Source organism: Petaurus breviceps, unplaced genomic scaffold, assembly GCF_028583685.1.
Source record: "Petaurus breviceps papuanus isolate PSGF00001 unplaced genomic scaffold, PetGlider_PUasm1.0 90919, whole genome shotgun sequence".
NCBI classification, from domain to species: Eukaryota; Metazoa; Chordata; class Mammalia; order Diprotodontia; family Petauridae; genus Petaurus; species Petaurus breviceps.
Window position 1 is genome coordinate 6,164,818 of NW_027187378.1, and position 24,491 is coordinate 6,189,308.

Sequence of the window (24,491 nt, forward strand, 5' to 3'; positions counted from 1 at the left end):
CTGCTCTGTTTTTGTTTGATTGGTGCCTGTATATGCCATTTATTTAGCACCCATTTCTCTTAATCATTGTTCTCCTGATAATTAAAAGTAAACTTTCATGAAATGAAATGCATTCCATGAAATGTAACTTTTACTACTGTAAACTGTTGTAATATTTGTGCTAGATAGTCTTGAAATACTCCCTAGGTGCTCATTCAGCCTATTCACACTGCCATTGTCTAGTGGGATCTAGGAGAACAAGTAGCAGCTCTTACTATTCCCAGAATTCTAGGGCTAATCCTCTGTGTGCCTCTTCTGAAAGGTTAACTCACAACGCCCAATCTGTGTAATTCATTGACAAAGGCATTTATTCAAATAGCATAGCAAAAATAGGAGTTACAAAGTGGTTCCCCCCGAAACCAGGGACACACTTTCCCACCAATATACACAATGACCTGGGGTGAGAAACAGTGGGCACAGACTTAAAGTACAATGGTAGTAGGACATATGTGCAGAGAATTTATTTGGAGTACTTCAAGGTATCAAAATCCTTTCTGCATCCAGTAGGTCTTCAGTATTTACTATGAGTTGAATGATTGTTCATGTGGGCTGGCCCTTTTAAAGGCATAGGATCTGCACTGGACTGGTAAGTCAGAATTTGCTGGGCTTGTACTTCCTAAAGTGTGGTGTCTTGTCTGAATAGGTTCACCCATTCATCATCTGGGTTTACTTTTTGATAGGTAATGGCGTTTTTTCCAGCCTGAGTCAATGGACTGGTTTTTGTTGTTTGGTCTTGTCTGACTCTTCATGGCACCATGGACCATATCACTCCAATAATGGTCTTGGGGTTTTTATGACAAAGATACTGGAATGGTTTTCCATTTCTTTTCTAGTGGATTAAGGCAAACTGAGGTTGTCATTTGCACAGGACCACACAAGTAAAAAGTGTCTGAGCCTGGATATGAACTCACAACTTCCTAATTCCAGGACCAGTACTGAGTCACCTATTTACCTCTTCTCTGGGTGGTAAGATTCTCTATTCAACTAAAGTGTTATCATGCTCATTTCATCTAGAATACTTCAAAAATTCTTTCACTCTGGGCTCCTTAAGAGACTCATCCTTAAGGTTGTTTGTTATCTCCAGACTGGAGATAAAAGACACCTAGCCTTTTATGTTATAAATTTCTACTTGGCTCAAAAGCTTTCTTACTTCCATAAGCTACTTCATGTGGCCTTAGGGTGATTAGTTTTAGTTCAGTCATTTTACCTCCCAAACTCTTTTGGGAATCTTTTGTAGAAGGGAGCCAAGAAGTAAGTCTGAATGTGGTACCCTGGAGGCACATTCATTGTCTTGCTGACCTCTTCATCTGAAGTTAAATTGTCCAAGTCTCCCACCTTTTCTAGAGTTGGGGATATCTATTTTACATCAAAAGTCTCTCTGCTTTACTTTCTATATCTCTGTCTTTTAGTTACCGAGGACCTTTAATTTTTGCCAAGTTCTCACTGGGGCATTCTTCTTACACTATCATGTTGAATCTGCCAATTTTTATTACCTTAAGAAAAAAAGCTAAAACTACTGTACTCAGTTCTTTAGAAAATTATATTTTAAAGAAGGATCTTTTATAATAGGCTTTTTTTTTTTTCCGTTGTAAAATAGCCCTCTATATTTGAAGATGTTCCTACTGGTTGCGTTTCTATTCATATATAGCAACTTAATTTGAAAAGACCTTCATTTGACCTGTGATCCTTTCAGTAGTGAGCATAAATATAGTTTGTATAATTGACTAAGTGGACAAACTGTCAAGGAAAAAGGTATGGCCTCAGCATGAAGTTTCAGATAAGCAGTAAGTAGCTGAAGTTGGCTTTCCCCAGTTGTTGCTTGCTTAAATCCCTCTACTTTTTGTTCCTCTTAAAATAAGACAAAGCTACCATAACCCTTTGTCAGTGGACAAACCCATAGGACAATACTCTGAATATCTTCTCCAACAAAGAAGTGTTCCAGAAAAGCACCACCACCACTACCATCATCATCATCATGATCATTATGATTATGATCATGATCACCACCACCATCCAATTTTAACTCACATTTATATAGGACTTTAAGGTTTGCAAAGTACTTTCTTCCTAATACCCCAGGAAGTAGGTATAGTAGACATCATATCCTCATTTTACAGATTAGAAAACTAAGGCTCCAAATAGTCATATGAGTTGGCCTAGGTTATAGTGATAGTAACTGGGAAATGCAAGACATCAAGTTCTCTTGATTTCATGTTCAGTGCTTTTTTCATGTTTGCCTTGAATTATATAAAATATAAAGACTCCAAAAACCATCATAATTATGTTTTGGGAAGCATGTTCCAGTTTTCTTGGAATTACATTGTACTTTACCCTCTCATTGCAGAGAGTTTTCAGGACAATTTGGGTAAAAGCGATGGAAAGCCTCTCAAAATATCCCAGAGTTACTTTCTTCTCTCTCTCTCTCTGTTTAATTCATTAGGATGACCAAGATTGATTCTTCTCAGACTCTGCTCCCAAGACATCTACTGGTTCCCATAGTATGAGGCCTACTTTTCCTTTGCTGCTGACAAAATTTTCAGCTATTTGCTTGGGCTCTCTATTGCAGTTTGTAAATATTCTGGTGCCTTTTAGAATTTTGAGGCAATTCTCTACTCTTTTTTTTGACAGAGATTCTTAATAGTTGAAAACCAAAGTAGTTCAGTTGACATAATATAATATAGAGCACTGGATTTGGATGTTAGGGACTTGGTTTCTTGACTATGAGCTTATTTGCTTTGGGGCCCAGCAACCTATACTTTTGGCAAATGATCCTGAACTTCAGACTTGAAAAAGGGGTCATGTGACATAATGACAAAAGCAACATCAGGCTGGCAGATGTTATTAACTTCCCTATTTGGAAGGCTTTTTCTGAGGCCACAGAAAGACCATAGCAGGATATCATGTTCATTTTCAAAATAGCAGAATAGGACTTTCTTTTTTGCCTGTTATTCCAATCCAGAAAAATCAAGCAGTTGGTGCAGTGCTCTATATTGTGGTGTTAAGATTATCATCCTACTTCACAAGCTGTAGTAAGATTTTCTGTCACTTCTAGTGAATGACTGAGCTATTCTTCTTCCTGAGAAGCAGAAGACCTTATTGAGAGTGGAAGCTTGTAGAAGCACTGAAGAAATGAGCAAACAGAAGAAAATTTCTAAACCAATAAAGAAATATAAAGAGTTAAAAGAAACTCCAAAATAAATTCCAGAATGATTACAAATAGATTGGTATAGTGCCTAGACCTGTGATTTAATTAGACTAGGTATATAATTTAATTAGACTAGAAAACTCCCAGATGAGAAAACTTCCTGTACTAAACAGAGGTTGGCACCATCTGTGCAATTTGTAGTCATAGAACTAAAGGGATAATTGATTTACCAAGGTTCACAGAGTCAGTAAGTGTCAGAAATTGGGCTTGAACCCAGGTTATCCTAGCTCTAAGGCTGACTATATACTATGACTTCTAGTGACCAGGGGTATAAAATGAGTGGGCCCCAGGGATTCTAAGAATGAATAGAAAGCATAAAGGAACTTATTAAGGGAAAACTTGGCAGGAGAATGAGTGTCTTGTTAACAGAACCTGGAAAACCTCACCAGAGTAGTGAAAACTGTATAACATTGGGATGAGGAGAATGAACATGGAAATAGGAAGTTGAAAGAAAAAAAGTGTAGTGTAGACAAAAATATAATAAAGTAGTTTGGGAACAGGGCAATAATATGGAGAGGGAAGGGAAAGAAACACACACACACACACGCACACACAGATTTTTAATGAAATCAAGAATTTATAAGCAATTTTAATGAAAAGACCAGAGCTGAAGAAAAAAATTGACATTCAAACATAAGACTCAAGAGAAGCATGAAAGGAAAAAAAGCATGAGAAATCATAAAGGCTTGAACAAGGTTAACTGTTTATATTTCCAAATGAGAAAATACATGTAATCCCTAAAAATATTATCATCATTAGTGCAGTTTGTAGGACTATACTTAGAATGGGTGTGAGTTTATTATGTTTGAAATATCTCAAAAGAAGAATGGAAAGATGAAAAAGAGGGATGCAGTAGGAAAAAAGGGAAGGGAGAAGATGAATGGGAAAAATTATCTCACATAAAGGCCATGCAAGGACGTGTTTTTAGAATGGACAGGATAATGAGAGAGATAGGGAGTAGATAATGCTTGAACCTCATTATTAACTGAGCTGGTTCAAGTAGAGAAGAATATATATACAAATCCTTTTCGGTATAGAAATTAATCTTACCCAATAGAAAAGTAGCAGAAGAAGAGGCTCAGAAAGTGGGGTAGGGGAGGAGGTGATGAGGGAAGGTGGATTAAAAGAGGCAATAATTAGAAGGAAAACAAACTTTTGAGGAAGGGACAGGGTAAAAAAGATAATAAATAGAAGAGAATAGTGTGGAAGAAATACAATTAGCTATCATAACTGTGGATATGAATAGGATGAACTCACCCATAAAATGGGAGAGTTTAGCAAAATGGATTAGAAACCATATTCTAAAATGTTGTTTCTGAGACAACCTTTGAAATAGAAAGACACCCAAAGAATTAAAGTAAAGGGATGGAACAGACTCTGTGATCCTTTAACTAAAGAAAAAAAAAGCGGAGACATCAGTCATGATCTCAGACAAAGCAAAAGCAAAATAAACCTAAATAAATTATGTTTATGGAAACTTTTATGAAAGGTACCATAGAAAATTAATATCAATATTGAATATATATGTACCAAATGGCGTAGCTTCCAAATTCTTGAAGAAAAAGTCAAATGAATTACAGGGGGAAGTAGAGAATGAAATTAAAGCAGCAACTGCTTCATGGCATAGTAGATGGAGCCCTGGGAGTCAGAAAGACCTGAATTGAATTACAGTTTCAGACACTTATTAGCTTTGTGACCCTGGGCAAGTTATTTAACCAATTTGCCTTAATTTTCTCATCTGTAAAATGGGTATGATAATAATAACACCTACCTCCCAGGGTTGTTGTGAAACTCAAATGTAATAGTAGTTGTAAAGCACTTAGCCCAGTGTCTGGCACATGTTAAGTGCTATATAAATCTTGGCTGTTATTTTAATCAACTCTGAAAGACAACTACTCTGATCAATACAGTGATCCATAACAGTTCCAAAGGACTTATGTTGAAAAATGCTTTCCACCTCCAGAGAGAGAATTGTTCTTCTTTGAGTCCAGATTGAAGTACAGTTTTTCCTTTTTCTTTTTGTTGCTTTTCCTTCCTTCCTTCCTTCCTTCCTTCCTTCCTTCCTTCCTTCCTTCCTTCCTTCCTTCCTTCCTTCCTTCCTTCCTTCCTTCCTTTTCTTTGTTCCATCTACTGAAATTAGAACACATTTATATGGCACAATATATTATTTCTTTCATAAATCTTTTAATTTCTTCTATATGATGGCACATTTCACTGAATATGTTCACAAGGAGTTCATTGTTCATTGTTAAATACACAGAATCCTAAAGTAATATCTTTGGCCAAATTTGAGGAATTTTTTCAGTGCCATTGGAAATCATTCATTCAACAAATAAATCAAACACTGATCAAAGTAGGAAGAATTGGAGACTTGTGCCACTGACACTTGCTAACATGTGACCTTTGGCAAGTCCCTATAACTCTCAGTTTCTCCATTAGCAAAATAAGCTTAATTGCACTACCTTTCTTATAGGGATCTTGCAAGGAAAATGTTTCATAATCTTTAAAGGGATATGTAAATATAAATGCTATTACTGTCATCACTGTTATTTCAGTAATGATTTTTATACTCCAACACTCCATAGTGCTATGATGTCAATGTTGTGAGTACTCCTTCCTGTAATCAAGATTATAACCTATCCATGTCATTGTTATTATTACATTTTATTTAAATAATATTTCAATAGCCTCATAATGCATTATAGTTTATTGTCTCATCAACACAGCTTTCAGTTTCTTCATGTGAGTATAGATTGATTTTTTTGTAAGAAAACAAACATCTGTGCACAACACTGTTCTCAAAATACAAAATTTAGATAAGGCAGTCTAATGATGGTATTAGACATAAATAAACATAATACTTCAATTATGTCAAGCTCATAGAAAAGGGGACCACTAAACCATACTTAAGGATCCCCAAAGACAGTATGTTAACTTGGAAAACCACATGGTGGTATTTTCTCTGTTCCATTGTATTTCTATTTATTTTGTTAAATATTTCCCAATTGCATTTGAATCTGGTTCATACCTCCCTCAGGGACAGTTTTGCTGGTAGTCCTTTTGTCTGATGCCTGTATTATAGATAATGAATTAAAGAATTGCATTACAAAATGCTCTGTGATTTCCAAGGAGAATAAGGTCAAGGATTTGCCACAGATGGACAAACTTTGAAAATAATTTCAATTATGTATATATGAATTCTATACTCCCTAACTATACTCCTCATAACACTGTCATTCTCATGGAAAGCTAAGGGAATCATTGCCTTATCTAAGAACGTTGAGTATCTGACTACTCTGACTGGCTTAGAAGGCCCCTTTTCAAATTTTTTTCTCATTCTCTTAAGATATTTTTGTCAGTTTTCTTTGTGTTTTAGATTTTAATCTGTCTCTAGATGCATAAAAAAAAATTGTATTTTAACCCCTATTAAAATAGTTTGTTGGAATTTATTTACTATTCAGAAAGCAAATGCAATTTTATAAAACAAATATAAGATCTCTAGAAAAATAAATATTTTGCTGAAAGGACTTATCTTTGAGATTCCAATTGACTTGCATTTGGAATCTTCTATTTATGTTATCAACCATTAGAATGTGAGCTTCTTGAGAACAGGTATATTTGTATACCCAGGACTTAGCACAGTGCTTTGTGCTTGTTAAGGGTTTAATAAGTGCTTTTTCATCCATTCAGTTACACTTTTAACTTAATCATTTGTATTTTTAAAAGTCTTTTTATACAAATATTTATGTGACAACTATTTAGCTTATGTTTATTTTATGGAATTATCTTACTGGCCTATAACTAATAAGTCTTGGTATACTGGATGAGACTACTATAAACTTGTTATTTTTTTTTTAATAGATTACAAGTGTGAATGAATGGATTTTAGTCATTTTAGGGGTTTTTTAGGAACTTGATTGATATTTTAAATGATCTTTCTAAATGGTATCTTATATTGTTTATGCTAATTGATGGAGCTATTGATGTTTAGCAAAACATTTTCTTCAATCTAAGAATTATTCATGCTACTTTGACAACGTTTTTTTTGTTTCCTAGGGAATAAATAATAAACTTTTAAAAATTGAAACAAAATTAGTAATGTTATCATTAAGAAGCTACCCAATCTTCAGTGGTCTCATAACATTCTCACAAAGTTGTCTGAGATGGGAAGTTTTTTTCTTGTTTTTTAAGTTATATTGACTTACTGGAAGACAAAACAAAAGGAAAAATAATTCTCAAAATTGTACTAATTCAGCTCAATTAAAATAATAGTTCAGTTGAAAGTATAGTAACTCTTAAGTTAAAGTGAGCTAACAAAGGTTTTCCAGTAATTTCTAAGGGATCTCTGTGGAGGATTCCTGGGAGAACACAGGACACAAACCACTACTGAATAGGACAAGGACTAGGTGAGGTGTGCATAATGAGAGGATACTCACATTGATGAGATTATGTATATGCTGAAGCATTGAGAGGTAGTAAATTATAATAACTTCACAAATAAGTATAGAAATGAAAATCCACTTTAAAAAATTAGTCCACTTTCTCTAATTGGTTAGAAGAAGGATAGTACAACAAATAGAATCTACTTGTGGTTTTCTTGCTCATGAGAGAGTCTGTATTACTTACATATCCTGAGGCAAGTATTATGGAGATAAATTAATTTCTTTTAAATAGTATATATTCCCAATGATGGAAAGGCCCTCTTTAAAGGAGCTCTTGCATCCCATGGGTCTATTCTAGGTACCTGACTATTTATGAGGATCATTTTCTTTCTTCCTTGTTAATTCCTCTACCTTGATGTCTCCAGGAAAATCTCCAGGAAATTTTTGGAATGGGTGGAGTCCAAAAAGAAAGGGACCCATTTTCACAGCAGAGGGGAGGGTTCCCTCTGGAATGTTTGTGTCTCAAGTCTCTTCCCATGCCCCTTACTTGCCAGTTATCTTTGATTTATCCCTGCTCACTTGGAAGCAATAATGATTTACCTGTGTCACCCTGAAAGGAGCTAATTTAGTACATGGTTAGGAGCTAAGGTCCACAGGAGGTACCTTATTTTGTGTGGACAAAAATAATTTGTAATCTTATCAAATTCATCAGAGCCTTTTTGGATCACATCCCTACTACTTGTATATTTGACCTTCTAGTAGCTGTGACTATGTAAATGGCAACCTATATTCATAATTACAGAGGCCCAGTATTTGGGTTTTCTGCTGGATAGATGCCAGAAGGAAATACCTATGACTGACGGAGGAATACTTTTAAGATGCTGCAATCTTTATCAAAGTGATGGACTGTGGTCAATAACAAACAAAGAGACTTTTAGGCACTATGATTTTTCTTTAGTACAATATTTGAACTTTTTGTTTAGTACATGGTAGTAGCTTGAGACCCTCTGAAAAAAGCTGTTTAATTTTAAAATAGCATACAACAACTTCTATCACTGTTAAAATACTTATAAAGTTTTTTTTTGCAATCTTGATTTATGTTCAGCTGATTTATGTTCACCATGACTTGAATTTCTGGTGAATTTGACTCACTTTTTAATACTACTTAAAAATATTTGTTCCCTTAGGACCTTTACAAATTCAGTTTCTCTTGTCTTTCTTCCATTAACATCCTTCAGTTCTGCTCTGCATCTCTGAGTTTTTGCTCCTTCTATCTCTTAAGGCTTAAATTCACTCCCTTTTCTCTACATGTGAAAATCCTTCACATTCTTTAAGGACTAGCTTAAGAGCCAAATATAGGTAAAATAGCGTAGTAAAAAAGTTACAAAATATTGTCCCTCTAAACTGAGCATGTACTCTCCCACAAATACAAGTAACATAAATGGGAGAGAGGGGATGTAGAATTCACTGGTAGGGAGGTATATGTGTAGGAAAAACAAGTTCATTGCAATTCATGCTTTTAGTACTACCGAGCCACAATATCATTTATTTTTTTGTGGTATTCTTACACTATTTCCTGTCTTGCAAGACAGGTTGCTCAGTTGGAGGCTCTGGACATATTTATTCTCTCTTAAGTAAATAGTTGACTCTCTTCTCTGCTGCCTTGGCTCAGATTCCTTAGAGGTGCTTCCAATGACTCCCTGGGCTTGCTCTCAGTAAGTACCCAGTACAAGTCCATCCAATACAAAGCATAATGTCTGCCCCTACTGAACCTAGTTGAGGTATAATGGGAAAGGCAAAGAGTGTTTCCTTCACAAATCCTGGATTCTACCTTTATAGATTTTTCCTGCCTCCAGCTGTTTCTAGAGCTGACAAGCTGACTTTTTAAAGGCCACCAGGGATATAAGCAGTCTTTGACCTACCAATCGCAAGCTGCTTTACTATTCTATCAGGGAAAATTTCATCACTCAATGTGAAGTCCATACCAATGGTCACATAGTAAATGACAGAGGCAAAATTCAAACCCAGGTCTTTCTGACCCCAAGCCCAGCATTGTATCAGCAGGGAGAAACTGGACAGTCAGAAAATAGGATCTGAATTAGTTCTTCAAACAAATAATTGCTACAGACACAGCACTATACATTATTGTAGTACAGAGCAATTTTTTTTGTCTCTATACAGTCTGCCTGTCAACAAGAAGTAATCTATGAAACTAGTCTTTAAACACTGATTAAAGTGATTTGTCTTTTTCCAGAATTCACCATTATAAAAAATTATAATTGCTTTCATCCAAACAGGTTCCAACTGCCTAGTTCTGCTTATTTATTTCACTTTCTTATTACAATAGGGCATGCACAATGTCAAAGTGATTGCTGGCAGAAACTTCCCCAGGTGTTCTGTTTTGAATATCAATTTCATTCACAACATGTTACCCCAACAGATACAAAAGCTGAAATATCACCTGCTAGAGTATCACACATAAAAGTCTTCACATTTTGCAAGTAGGAGCAGAAACTGCTGAAAATCTGATCAGAATAAAATCCCAAACATGTGCAAGACTGTGGAAATATTTTATATAGACAGAGGCCATCACAACTGACAGCTGTAGAAATATAATATACACAGAAAAATGCAGCCATCAAGTTGGCACCAGTCTACTGTTTATACTTTACTAGATTTACACCTTCTAAATAGAAGAAACAGAACACCAGAGGTTTGAGGGTGGTATAGTAATCTTTCTCCTTTGAAGCTAACAAAAAAGAGAAAATTAAGCTTAGATAAATGCTTAACATGTACAAAGTAAACATAAACTCATGATTAATATTTAGGTACATACTTATTTTATAATCTGAAATAACTACAGATAAAATGACTGACTACTCTGGGATCTGACTCATGTGGTTTCTAGGATGTAAAACCAACTATAAACAGAAAGTCTAGTTCAATAGGCTTGTTGATATAAAATTGTTGTAGATGGGCTGCATCAGGTACTAGAAGATACTTTCTGGATCCTTATATGAAGATCTCGAGTCCTTTTATTGCTATTTGGTTCAACAAGGGGCAACATCTGAGTTGCATCTTTCAACAAAATATGAAAGTGATGTCTATTGATGGGTACGTAAAGCAAAGAATACTGTTCTGTGCTAAAATATTTTTTTTGGGGGGGGGGGGTTTAATGCAATGACCACAAAGTTGGAGAAAGAAATTGTTCTTTTATTTCTCAGTCACCATTCTTTTTTTAAATTTTTTTTTTTTTTGGCTTTTTGGAGGGGGGAAGGTACGGCACTTGGGGTTAAGTGGCTTGCCCAAGGTCACATGGCTAGTTTTGTGTTAAGTGTCTGAGGTCAAATTTGAACTCAGGTCCTCCTGACTCCAGGGATGGTTCTCTATTCACTGCGCCACCTAGCTGCCCCTCAGTTACCATTCTTAATAATGAATTAAAGATTCCTTGTAATTTTTGAAGTTGATGTTATTATAACATTGGGAGGAAACTTGCTTGGAATATTCTTTTACCTGCTGTAGTGAAAAGAGCAATAGATTTGGAGTTAATTCAAAGACTGCCTCTGGACAGTTACTAGATGTGTGACCACGGCCAAGGGACTTTACCTCTGTGAGTCTTATTTTCCTTATATCAAGTGATATAGGGAGCCATAGGCTCCAGAGCTGGAAGTAACCTTGAGGAATCATCTTACACATGAGGAAACTGAGGACTAGAGATGTAAAGTTACTTACTCACGGTCACAGAGATAGAAAGTAGCAAAACATTCAAAGCCAGGATTCTGATTCAAAATCTAGGACTCTTTAAACTTCATCATTATACCAATACTTCTCTGACCATAAATAGCATATGATATTTAGCTCTTTGTGCCACATTTTACAAAATATACTTGGTAAGCTATGAAGTGTTTGGAGCAAAGTCACTTCGAGTTCATGATATATGAGCATTGGTTGAATATAATAATAATTAATATTTATATAGTATATGAAGGCATATAAACATTTCTGCTCAACAATTCTTTGTGATGAAGGGTAATATTATCTCCATCTTATACATGAGGAAACTGTGACTTAGAGAGGTTGAATTTCTTCTCCAAAGACATGTAGATAATAAGTATCAGAGACAAGAATGGTCCCAGATACTTCTGATTCTAAGTCCAACAAGTTATCTACCATAACTATAATACCAAGGCTAATGATAACTACAATACCAAGGCTAGTGAAAATGGGGATGTTAAGTATGGGGAAGAAAAAACACATGGAATATAGTATCTGCCTTTAAAGTACATAAAGGGTTGCCCAGTGAGGGGAAAAAAGAGAGAGATTTATTTTTGTCAAAATACCAGAAGGTAGACCTAGGAGCAATATGTTGAAGTTTTTTTTTATTTAAAGGCAAATTTGGTATTATGTAAAGAACAACATGCTAACAATTAAAGCTATCCCAAACTGAAATAGCCTGCCCTCAGAGGTTGAAGGCTCCCCCTCCTTTGAACTCTAAACAAAGTCAATATGACAACTTATGAAATATGTTGTAGAGTGGATTCTTGTTTGCGTGGCTTTGGCGGTCCATTCCCATTTCTTTTATTCTGTTACTCTATGGCATGCAGATGACACAGGGTCTCAAAAGCTTAAGCTTTAGCAGCTTCTCCCAGTACGGTCAGGCCTGGTAACAAACTGTATATCTAAGAACTAGCATACCTTTACTCAGAGAGGTTTTCCACCAAATTGGTCAAAGGGTAAAGAATTTTTTGGCCACAAGATCTTTCAACTAAATCTTGACCTCTGTCAGTGTGAGAGTAACTACAAAGAGGAAATCCATAAGTCCTTGAAGCACTGGCATTATACTAGTATCTGTATAAACAGTTTAAGTAATCCAATTGGTTACTCAAAGTACAAGAGAAGCAAGGAAGCATTGGGACCCAGAGCAAAGATTAAGCCTGTCATCTATTGACAGATAATATACCTCTCTGTGGAAAGAGAAGTAAGAAGATGAGAGGCATTGTGTTCAAAGCTAGAAACAAAGACTAAAAGAGGAGCAGACTCGGGTCTGCTGGGTCTGCAGTCAAGAAGACCTGAGTTCAAATCCAGCCTCAGACATTAACTGTATAAACCTTGGGCAAGTCATTTCACAAACAAATTTGTTTGCCTCTGGTTCCTTATCTATAAAATGGGGATAATAATGGCAATTAGCTCCCAGGCTTGTTGTAAGGGTCAAATGAAATAATATTTGTAAAGCAAGTAGCACAGTGCCTGTCCCATAGTGGGCATCATATAAATGCTAGCTATTATATATTATCTCAATCAAGCCCTACCCTAGGAGATAAGGAGTAAAGGTATCATTGTTTCCATATTACCGATAAGGAAAATAAGACTCACAGAGTTAAAGTCCCTTGGCCATGGTCACACATCTAGTAAGTGTCAGAGGCAGGCTTTAAATTAACTCAAAATCTATTTCTCTCTTCACTACAGCAAGAAAAAGAACATTCCAAGCTTCAGATAGCTGAAGGTAGCAAGCAGAAACCAAGAATGCACATGAACAACCTTGGGCAAGGTTCTAATGCTTTCTTTCTTAAATTAAACAAATGTAATTTTACAGGTTTTGAGACTTAGCTATCAAGCATCCTCTAAGAACCTAGATAAGTTAAGCCCCTGTCCTTCAGGGGTCTTCAACCAACCAATAGCATGAGGATATTTACCTTCCACTTGGATAAAATAATACCTTGCCAAAAGGTCAAGTGGGTAATGAGCTCTCTGGATAACTGTCTCACTACTGTGCTTCAAATGATACTTAAAACCACAATAAAAACACAATGGGTTAGTGATACCTAGTCTCTCCCTCACTTTTGATACTCTATTCAAAGATTTGTCATGTTTCCTTGGGCAAAGTGATAACAGCAACTAGTGCTGGGATGTTCCAAACTGTGAGAAAACAGGACCCTCCTGAAGGATAACTGATAATGCATTTACTATTTATTGAAATAGCATGTACAAAATATAATATGGAATAGTGAAAAGAACAATGGTGTAAAAGGGGGTAGGCATCTATGCCCACTCATTTTCACCCTAGGCCACCTGTCAATAAATTGGCCTGTTCATTCCATGTCGATTGAGAAGGCCCCAGGAAGGACAGGGTCTGGAAATCTGTCTTCAAACAACATATCCCAGCATCAGTCAAGGAATTCCATAAGCTGCTGCTGATATTCATTAGCTCTAGAATCATAGGAGGTCCTTTAGAAGAGGAAATGACATAGAAGCACATAGTATACCCACCCTATTGCGAAAAGAGCAGGGGGAGGGGGGAGAATCATCCATACAATGTAGAGTTCACAGCCATTTTAGACACATTGGCCTTCTGTTCCAGATTTTTTTGCCTTGATTCTTGATAGCTTGTTATCCATTGATTAGCCCTCTCTGGTACTTTCACTCAATTTTTTGACATCATTAGTCTTGATTTCCATACCACAGCTCAGAAGGGAAATCATTGGCTCTAAGTAGCACCACTTCTAAGGTATCTTCTCTTTTATAATATCATCCAGTAGTTTCTTCAAGAATTTCTATTCAGTTGTCATCTTACCTGTGGTCAGATTAAACTAATTGCATCTGCAAGAGGGACTTCTGGTTGGTCACAATCTTACCCATCAGGATTTTATGAATTAGATAATCTAAAAAGTGGCTCCTAACACTAAATTCTATAATCCTATGATTGTCCAGGTCCCTATATATAGGGACTTTGAGTCTGTGGCCATCTTTGTCCTAGTAGTAAAGGCAGAAGTTATAGGATCTTCACAAATGCCATTCATGAATCAGTCAGGTTAAAGATATATTTATTTTTAGTTTATCTGTCTTTTTAGTCATTTGTGTGTGTGTGTGTGTGTGTGATCTCATCAACTGTGATACCAACCATTAGTCATCAGTCTTCATGATTTTGTGTGGTTGAAAAAAAATAAGCTGGTGCTTAATCCATTAGAGATAAGCTTGAATTTTGGATGGTACTCAGACTTCTTAAAATTCTTTCTTGGTAGGATTTGACTTACTACCATAGCTTTCAAGAACCAATCATATTTTCACAGCATAAGAAAGTATGGGAGTAGGACTTTAGTGAAGATAAATGTCTATCTTTTTTAATGAAAAGTTTAAAATATAGTAAATCAACCAATGTTTGAAATATTGCAAAGTATTTCTCAATAAAATCATAAATAGTATCTATATTAGGAACCCTAGGTATAGGTAAACTAGTAAGTTTAAATAAGTACAAATATAATATATAACTATATGTAAGTATATATTAATACAAATATAAATATAAATTAATATTGTATATTATATATTACTAACATGTTATACTTATATATCATATAAGTTTAAATACAATCATAAATAAGTACATGCAACTAAAATCTCATTAAAGTCCAAAGGTCCAAATTTTAGACTCTTGTGTTATAGCAACAAATTAGGTCAATCAACCTATCTTTAGTCAAATCTTTACATATTGTAGGTCTTTGGAAAGACCTCACTATTTAGAAAAATCTTTACTATTAAAATGCACATAATTCTAGAAAAGGGTACACTTTAAGTTCTCATCAGTTAACACTTTAGTGTCAGATCTTTAGCAAAGGAAAGCAGGAATGGAAAACCTCCATTTAAGGAGAGAGCTCTGCTCAGACAACTCTGTTCTCCCCTCACTATACTACTTTGGGCCTTCTCTGATTGACTCCTCCACTATGCTCCTATATACCGTACTTTTTCTTTCCCTTCCTCCGCTTTCCCCTGTGACACCCCTCTGCATTGCACCCCTTACTTTTCAGCTCCCTTTTGTATTTTGTCTTGCCTTTTAGAGTGTAAGCTTCTTGAGGTCAGAGGCCTTTTCTCATACTTTTATAACCCCCACAAAGAGTAAGCAGCACAATGCTGCTCACAAATTAATTACTCACTAAATATTCATCTTATTTTTCTTTGTATTTCACCCCCCAGTACCTAACATCGTACCTTATATAGAACATGTATTCAATAAATATCTGTTGAATAAATGAATAAAATTTCAGAAAAAAGTAATATTTTCTACTTCTTACTCATGTAAACAATATAAAATGTTTCTTACCTATAAAGGTCAAATAAAAAAGTTGCAGACTAAAAATAACTAGGGAAGTTTTCTATAGCTAATTTTACCCTGTGTATGCCCCATTATAAGATGAAAGCAAAATAAATAAGTAGAATCAGGTGGTCCAAATGTTTGAAGATAAAAAGAATTCAATCTAAGCATTCTTTGAAAAAAATTTCATGCTGAAAAACTTAAAAATAAATTCATAAATTCCCAATGAAACCAATAGTGTAGTATTGTATGTAATGTGTCTATAGTAAAAATAATTCCAGTATAATATTTAATGAACTGGAGCAAATCTTCCCATCCCTCAGCACCCTTTCTCCCAACTCTGGACTTGAAATACTCTAATTCACACATCTGTACAGGGAATGCCTGTTAAGAGATAGGTTGAACTATATGGTCTTTGTTTAAGGTATATTCCAACTCTGAGATTCCGTAACTCTATTTCTCATTCCATAAAAGTATATGTGGTACATACATGTAGAAGGTAACGTGACTGTTTACATATGTGTCACCTTCTGGACAGTAAGAGCCTTCATCAAAATTTCTCAGGCCTGCCCCCCAGTGCAGAGTTCCTTCACAATCAGATATGATCTGGACTGAAATTATTAAAACATTTTCATTTATAGTAATAATCACTGGTGGTAGAAGATAATATGCCACCTGATTTACTAATTTATAAAATTATAGAGAATTTGCAAACTGTTATTAATAAAGTTAAAATATTCCAACCCATGTTTCATTTGACAAACATATCTACCTCATGGTACAGTAGTTCATAACACACATTGTTTTCCTACTACTGTCAATGAAGTCTCTGTCTCAATATCTTTATGACACACAGGAAAGGTTTCAGTCTAGTTTTTTTTAAATTTAAACTATTCTAAAATTTCTAATAATGTCCAAGACAATCTTGAGTTTGTATTTATTTTCTGGGGCTTATTTGGAAACATGAATGGGAAAAAAGTCTATTTTCAAGTTTATTTTAAGGCTATCTCACCTGTTCCTGGGCCTCATTACCTATTTTCCTTTCACTTTTGCAACTTATAGCAGGTCTTAAGACTCAAAGAAAAATTGAAATACTAAGGGAAAAGTGGATAAAGAGAGTAGAGTTTACATAATAACTTCTTCCTCTTATTAAATTCCCTCAAAACTTCAAAAATACTTCAGGAAATTTGAAGTTAAATGAAATCACAAGATATAAACCATTAAAAAAAAAAAGGTCCAAAATCACAATGCAAAGAAAGATACTCCATTGAAGTCTGGAATTCAAGATTGGTCATTAAAGGAATATATAGAAATACAGGGCTTTTAACTTACAGGGAAGGAAAAACAGAGGAAGACGTGACCACAGGCAATGACTCTGATTAACAATTAATTATCTGCAATGAATTAAATTCATTAATTCTAACTCACAACTCATAATCGTTTTTCCTTAACACCCTCAGCCTCCAAACTCCTTTGTTATTGTTGAGGGCACCACCATCCTCTCAGTATTCCGGGCTCACAACCTAGGTATCATCCTCAACTCCTCATACCCTATTCCCCATATCCAATCTCTTACCAAATTATATCCAATGGCCTCTAACATCACTTCAGGCTCTAAATCTATGGTTTTATAATCAAAATGAATTATGTTTTTCTAAAACTTATGACTTACACAAATATATGTTTTCAATTTTTGTTAGTGATTTACCTTTATTAGACCTGAATGTGCATGCAGGATAATACTAGTCACCCATCACATTCAATCTCTTGTTAGTGTCATTAGACAACAGATATCTCAAAAGAAGAGAAATGACCAGGATGGCTCCATGTAAAAGTAGGCATCTGTATACATCCTCTTGACATAAGCAGATATTAATGAATTACCCTTACAGGCAACTGCATTTCGTGCCCTGAAATTCTAGTTCTAAGAAAAATTTATAAACAACCAAATATTCAAGTTGGAGTTTTTAGCCAATAAATGAAGTTGCAAGAACTTTGCAAGAATTTTAAATCATAACATAGTGACACAATCAAAATGAAGATTTGTTTTCCTAGTTGTCCTTAATTTACTTAGTGCTGAGTTCTCACCAAGATCCATCGTGCAGAATCAATGTGAGACATTCCGGCCCGGACCCCCACCATGCGTGAATGCATCTCAGTCCATGTGGGGCAGGCAGGTGTCCAGATGGGCAATGCCTGCTGGGAGCTGTACTACCTGGAACACGGTATCCAGCCTGATGGGCAGATGCCCAGTGACAAGACCATCGGGGGAGGAGATGACTCCTTCACCACCTTCTTTTGTGAAACTGGGACTGGCAAGCATGTGCCTAGGGCTGTCTTTGTGGACCTGGAGCCCACAGTGATCGATGAGATCCGAAATGGCCCCTACAGACAACTCTTCCACCCAGAGCAGCTGATCACTGGTAAGGAAGATGCTTCTAACAGCTATGCTCGTGGCCACTACACCATTGGAAAGGAGATCATTGACCCTGTGCTGGATTGAATCCGCAAACTGTCTGACCAATGTACAGGACTCCAAGGCTTTCTGGTATTCCATAGCTTTGGGGGTGGCACCAGCTCTGGGTTCACCTCCCTGTTGATGGAACAGCTCTTAGTTGACTATGGCAAGGAGTCCAAGCTAGAGTTCTCCGTCTATCTAGCCCCCCAGGTTTCTACAGCTGTGGTAGAGCCCTACAACTCCATCCTGACTACCCACACCACCCTTGAGCACTCAGATTGTGCCTTCATGGTGGACAATGAGGCCATCTATGACATCTGTCGCCTAAATCTAGACATTGAACGTCCCTCCTACACCAACCTCAACCGTCTCATCAGCCAAATTGTCTCCTCTATCACAGCGTCTCTTCGTTTTGATGGTGCCCTTAATGTGGACCTCACAGAGTTCCAGACCAACTTGGTGCCCTATCCTCGAATCCATTTCCCCCTGGCAACCTATGCACCTGTCATCTCTGCTGAGAAGGCCTACCACGAGCAGCTCTCTCAGTATCCGAAATCACCAATGCCTGCGTTGAGCCAGCCAACCAGATGGTGAAGTGCGACCCTCGTCATGGCAAATACATGGCCTGCTGCCTCCTGTACCGTGGCAATGTGGTGCCCAAAGATGTCAATGCTGCCATCGCAGCCATCAAGACCAAACGTATCCAGTTTGTAGACTGGTGACCTACTGGCTTCAAGGTTGGCATCAACTACCAGCCACCCACTGTGGTTCCTGGTGGGGATCTGGCCAAGGTACAGAGAGAAGTGTGTATGCTGACCAACACAACAGCCATTGCAGAAGCCTGGGCTCGCCTGGACCACAAGTTTGACCTGATGTATGCTAAGAGGGCATTTGTGCACTGGTATGTAGGTGAGGTCATGGAGGAGGGAGAGTTCTCTGAGGCTTGGGAGAACATGGCAGCCCTGGAGAAAGATTATGAGGAGGTGGGCATCGACTCCTACGAGGATGAGGATGAGGGGGAAGAGTAGAGCGGCCACCTGAAGCCATTTTACTGTTTGTTGCAAAATCCTTTTGAAATAAACAGTCTCTGTGTTTTGAAACTAAAAACAAAAATTTTACTTAGTGCTGACATCTATTTTCATTCAATTCAACAAATAACATAAATCTATTACACACTTACTCTGTGCAAGACATTGTGCTAGACCAAGAAACAAAGACAAAACCAATCAGTCAACAAGCATTTATTAAATGACTGTTATTTTTATGGTCCAATGCCAGGTGTTGGGTATACAAAAGCAAAAAATAAAAAGAAATAAGCAGTCCCTACCCTCAAGAAACTCACATTATTTGGGGGAAACAATGCACAAACACATAAGTGAATACTATGCATATATGTGCATATATAATGCATGTAAATGAAGATGATAAATAGATATAAAGTAAATGTAAAGTAATTGTGGAAGGGGTTCTAGCAGATGGGGTTACCAGGAAAAACACTTAGGAGGGAGGACCTGACCTAACCTTTGAAGAGAATTAGGGATTTTAAGAGACAGAGGTGAAAAGGGAGTGAATTCCAAGCATATGAACAACTTATATAAAGGCTGGAGATGAAAAATGGAAGGCTAAGTTTGGGAAATAGCTACTAGGCCAGGGTGGCTGGAATGTCGAGTGTATTTATTTAAAAAAAACATTTGAAATAAAGGCATGACCTTTGCTTGCTGTTTAAATTTGAAATAACCAAAGGCCTTGGTAGAGTTTCATAGGCTCTAGTTTTAGGAGTCTCTATCCATAGAATTATTTTGATTACAAGATAGCATTAGTTGCCTCCAGGAACCTAATTGTACAGTGAAACTGGCATATGCCAAGGTGAGGCTATAGCCACAGAACATATAAATGTCAACTATTGTTACATATTAATGATAATGGGAAATAAAAGTTTCTGCCAAGTTAGCTGGAGAGTGCATGGTAAACAGTACTGACAGTAACTGATGCATCATCATGGACCTTATTTTTCAGAAAAGCTTATGATTCCTAGAGCTTTGTGAATCAGCAATTCTCTATTGTATTAGTCATATGTTCCTTTTCAGGAAACTTCTAGTAATAGGACAATTACATACAGTAAATATCTAGGTAGCACTGGGGCTATTTATTAATTTATTTATTGGAAAATCTGCTCTAAAATTTTACCATGACCTTATGCATCAGAGCACACAAATTCCATGGGGGGGGGGGAGAGAGAAAAACGAGAGGATCATTTAGATGATGTGTCAGAAGCAGTCTGTTTAATGACTCACACATAGATGTTCGAAGGAAAAAAACAATATAGTGATAACATTAGCACTGTTCCTGATTATTTTCCAGTTAGATCAGCCTCCTAAGGTAAAGATGATGATGTTTGAACTATTCACAAACTTTGCATGTTCCTTAGTATTCATTTTTCAAGAATAAAAATTTCAATTCTCACAGGGTCTTGATTTTTGTTACAAATTGGAAGGTATAGAAAAACAGGAAGAAAATTTTTGATTCAATTTAATTTACCATATAGTTATTAACCTCTACTATGACCAAGGCTGCTGTGTACTAAGGATACAGAGACAAAAATGAAACATTATCTGTTCTCAGGGAACTTAGCATGCACATAGATAAGTTTATAAAGAATATACATAAAGCAAAACTTTTAAAATTACATAGGGAATGGAAGAGCACCAAACACTTTTAGGAGAAGGGAATTGGTAAGAGCCTTATGTAGGATGAGCTTCCAGGGTTGAGAAGTGAAAAGAGGCATGGGTTCTTCAAGTCAGAAGTGAGGAGGGGGTACATTCTGGACTGGAGGTATTTCTAAATTTATAGTTCATTTTGGGTTAATGTTTCCTATGTTCTTTCTATTGACAAAGCTCCTTTTAGCAGCAATACTTTTTAGTCTCCCTTTAATGTTTTGTTCATTTTATAAGAAGTAACATTGTTCATTTTATAGAGTTGGTTTATTATTTGAGGAGAAAGGGGTATGTGACACATTGATTCATTAATTTACAGTGACTAATTTTGATTTTTTCATTGACTCAGTCCTTGAAATAATCTCTCTAATTTGATATTTTTTCTCTTGCTGGTAATTGAAAGAGAATTGTATTTCAGTGCAAAATGAATGAAAATATAATTAGTAAAAATTCTCAAAGAGGAGATTGAGAAATTATTTTAGGTATTTTAGAAACCCTGCTATCAATCTTGTTCATAAAGTTTGTAGTTGCTTTGTTTTAGTCAACCTTTATTTATTTGAAAACACACCAAACAGAATATAGTGACAGGTAAAAGTGTCTGATAACGAGTATAATTGAGAGTGTTATTGTTTCTTGAATTGCTACTACTCAGTAGACCATCTGGCTATGGTGATACATTATTAGAATCAAAGGATCCTAAGGTTTGGATGAATCTTTAAGGAAATCTGTACTGAGTTTTCTGCCCAATTCAGGTAAATACACTTCATCCTCTCTACCACATCTCTAGAAAATAAAATAGAAATCCTATCTTTGGGAAGGTGACTTGTCTATCTTGCTTCTCACTAGCCTGTCAGATATAGTTACCTCGAAAAAGATTTAGTTACTCAGTTACTAGTTAAAGCATAATAATAATTATTTTATCATGTACCATCAAATAAAGTCATATGTAGCATATCTTTTAAAAAAAACCCTGAAAATGAATTTTTATTGGTAAAAAGAGTATATTGGAAAATGACTGACTCCATGGGTCAGGTCCATGTCATACTTCTAGTGCTATTAGTGAGGCACATTATTTGTCCCCTGAAATATTAACACATTAAAAATTTTTTTTCACATCAGGTATGCCATTGATAATTATAATGATTATCATGATAATAATAGCTATCATTTATAGCACTTCAAAGTTTGTGGAGCACTTTACAGATATTTATGTTAAGTTCTGCATATGCAGAATTGGCTTTAATGGAGTAGGATCATTAATGAGAAACACCAAGGTTTAGGTTACTATTATAATAAGTGACAGACAAGTGCAACCTTTAGACACCTTAGAAGGAAGAAGGCCTTGAACAAGAAATAGGAGAGTCTTTATTTTTTCTTTTCCATTACCAATGGTGCTATCATAAATGAATGAATGAGTATTTATCAAGCAATTACTATGTACCAAGCACTGGGGACACAAATATAAAAACTACGGTGATTTCTTCCTTCAAAGAACTTACATTATAATGTGGGAGATAATATAAAAAAAAAAAGAATTATAGCCAGGGCAAGGTATTTTAGGGAAGGGAGATTGATTGGGATGTAATTTGATGCATTAAATTAGGTAAATTTGACCTTTGTGAAAGGTGATTTCTTCTTTGAAAGGAATACCTGTTTAGATGTGATCACAGATTCATTGGAGTAGGAGGGTAAGGCATTACACAGCTTTCCTTAATTATCCACTCAATGTAAAATGATCTGCAGTATCAAGAAGAATTGTCTCCTCTTGAGTAGGTCCTCTAAGTAAAGAATTCAGGGAAAAATTATTATTGGATTGCCTCCTAGATACTGGTACTTATCAATTTTATGTTTATAATTATTCTCTATTGGCAAAGAAGTCCAGCTGAGAGAGCAGATCTTCTCCATAATTGTTCTATGTAATTGACTATCTTTTATCCTCTATCTTACCAGACCCCTTGTGGGGATGTATCATTTTTGTTTCTTATACATTTTCAAATGGTGGTCTTTCCTTTTTTTTTTTCCTTATGACTAACTGGTGTAAGCATCTGCTGGATAACAATTGTAGAGGAAATAATATAGTGGAATATAGTAAAATAATAGCATGGTAGAAAGAACATTATGTTAAATCAATTTGTTAAGTGTTTAATACCTGCCCTGTAAGCCCTGATCAAGGTACTGGGTATACAAAGATAGAACAAGAAAGTCTCATTTCTTAAAGTGCTTCAATTTTTTTCCCAGGGAGATAATGAGTACAGATATAGTTATATATAAAATGGCTATAGAGTAATTTGCAGGGGAGACACAGACACTTTGGGGACATCAGAAAAAGTTTTCATGTGATGCTTGAGTTCAGCTTTAAATGAAACTAGGGATTTTGAGAGATGGAGGTGAGGAGGAAGTACATTTCTGGCATAAAGGGACTCTAAGAAGGCCAGTTTGGATGGATTGTAGAATGAGTAAAGAAAAATAATATGTAATAAAGCTGGAGAGCTAGCTTGAGGTCAGATTACAAAAGACTTTAAATTCCAGATGGAGGATGATAGAGAAAATAGGGAGCCATTGGAAGGGGAAGGAAATTAGTATTTATTAAAGACCTACTATGTGCCAGTCACTATGCTAAGCATTTTACTCATATTATTTCATTTGATCCTCACCACAACCCTGTGGGATATTTCCATTTTCAAGTTGAATAAACTGAAGCAGACAGTGATTTTCACATGGGTCACACTTCTAATAAGTGACTGAAGTCACATTTGAACTGAGTTCTTCCTAACTCTAAGCTAGATGCCACCTAGCTGCTTCTACATTGGAGTAAGGAAGCATCATATTCAGAGCTATATTTTAGGAAAATTACTTTGGCAGCTGTATCAAGGGTGGCTCAGAGTGGGGAAATACTTCAGATAGGGAGACCAAATAGAAGGTTATTGCATTTGTCCAAGTAAGGGGAAATAAAATAGAGTGCCTGAATTATATTGGTGGCTGAGGGGCAGAAAGGTTGAAAAGGTAGTGTAGAAGTAGTTATGATCCAGTTAGGCTGTGTGTCGTGAGGGAGTGTGAGGAATCAGTGATTACAGTGTAGTATTGATTCTCAGTGATTTTAAGGATGATAGAAATTAAGAAATTTATGAGAGGGATAATTTTGGGAGGAAAGATGATGAGCTTTATTTTGGACGTGTTGGATTTGAGATAACTATAGGACATCAGTTTGAAATGTACAATAGACAATTGATAATGTGACTGAAATTGAAGATAGGGAATAGAGTTGGTTATAGTTCTGGGAGTCATAACCAAGTAGTATTATAAAGAGAAAAGAGAGATCAGGACAGAGATTTGGGGTACACCCACAGTCAGTGACTGTTTTATGGTTGAAGCTCCAGCAAAGGAGGCCAAGGAGTGGCCAGATAGGTAGGATGAGACCCAAGAGTCTGAAAACCCATGGAAGAGGCAGTGGAGAAGAAGTGGTGGTGGTTAGTTGTTACTGGTTTTCTTCCATCTCGACCCCTGGGCTTAAGAGGCTTTAATGATCTTTGTTCTTGTGTTGGGGTTATGGGGTTCAACTAAATCTATTTCGTTTGGAAAGTATGAAGGGAGATAGCACACTGAGGTT

At 36.1% G+C, this 24,491-nt stretch overlaps 1 protein-coding gene and 1 pseudogene across 2 annotated transcripts in view; both read left to right on the forward strand.

Moving 5' to 3' along the window:
• The window catches only part of MACROD2 (mono-ADP ribosylhydrolase 2), a 2,250,628-nt gene that overhangs the window by 392,189 nt on the left and 1,833,948 nt on the right, over positions 1-24,491 (forward strand). The gene's annotated exons all lie outside the window — the stretch shown is intronic.
• Positions 17,786-19,283, forward strand: LOC138151886 (tubulin alpha-4A chain-like; annotated as a pseudogene).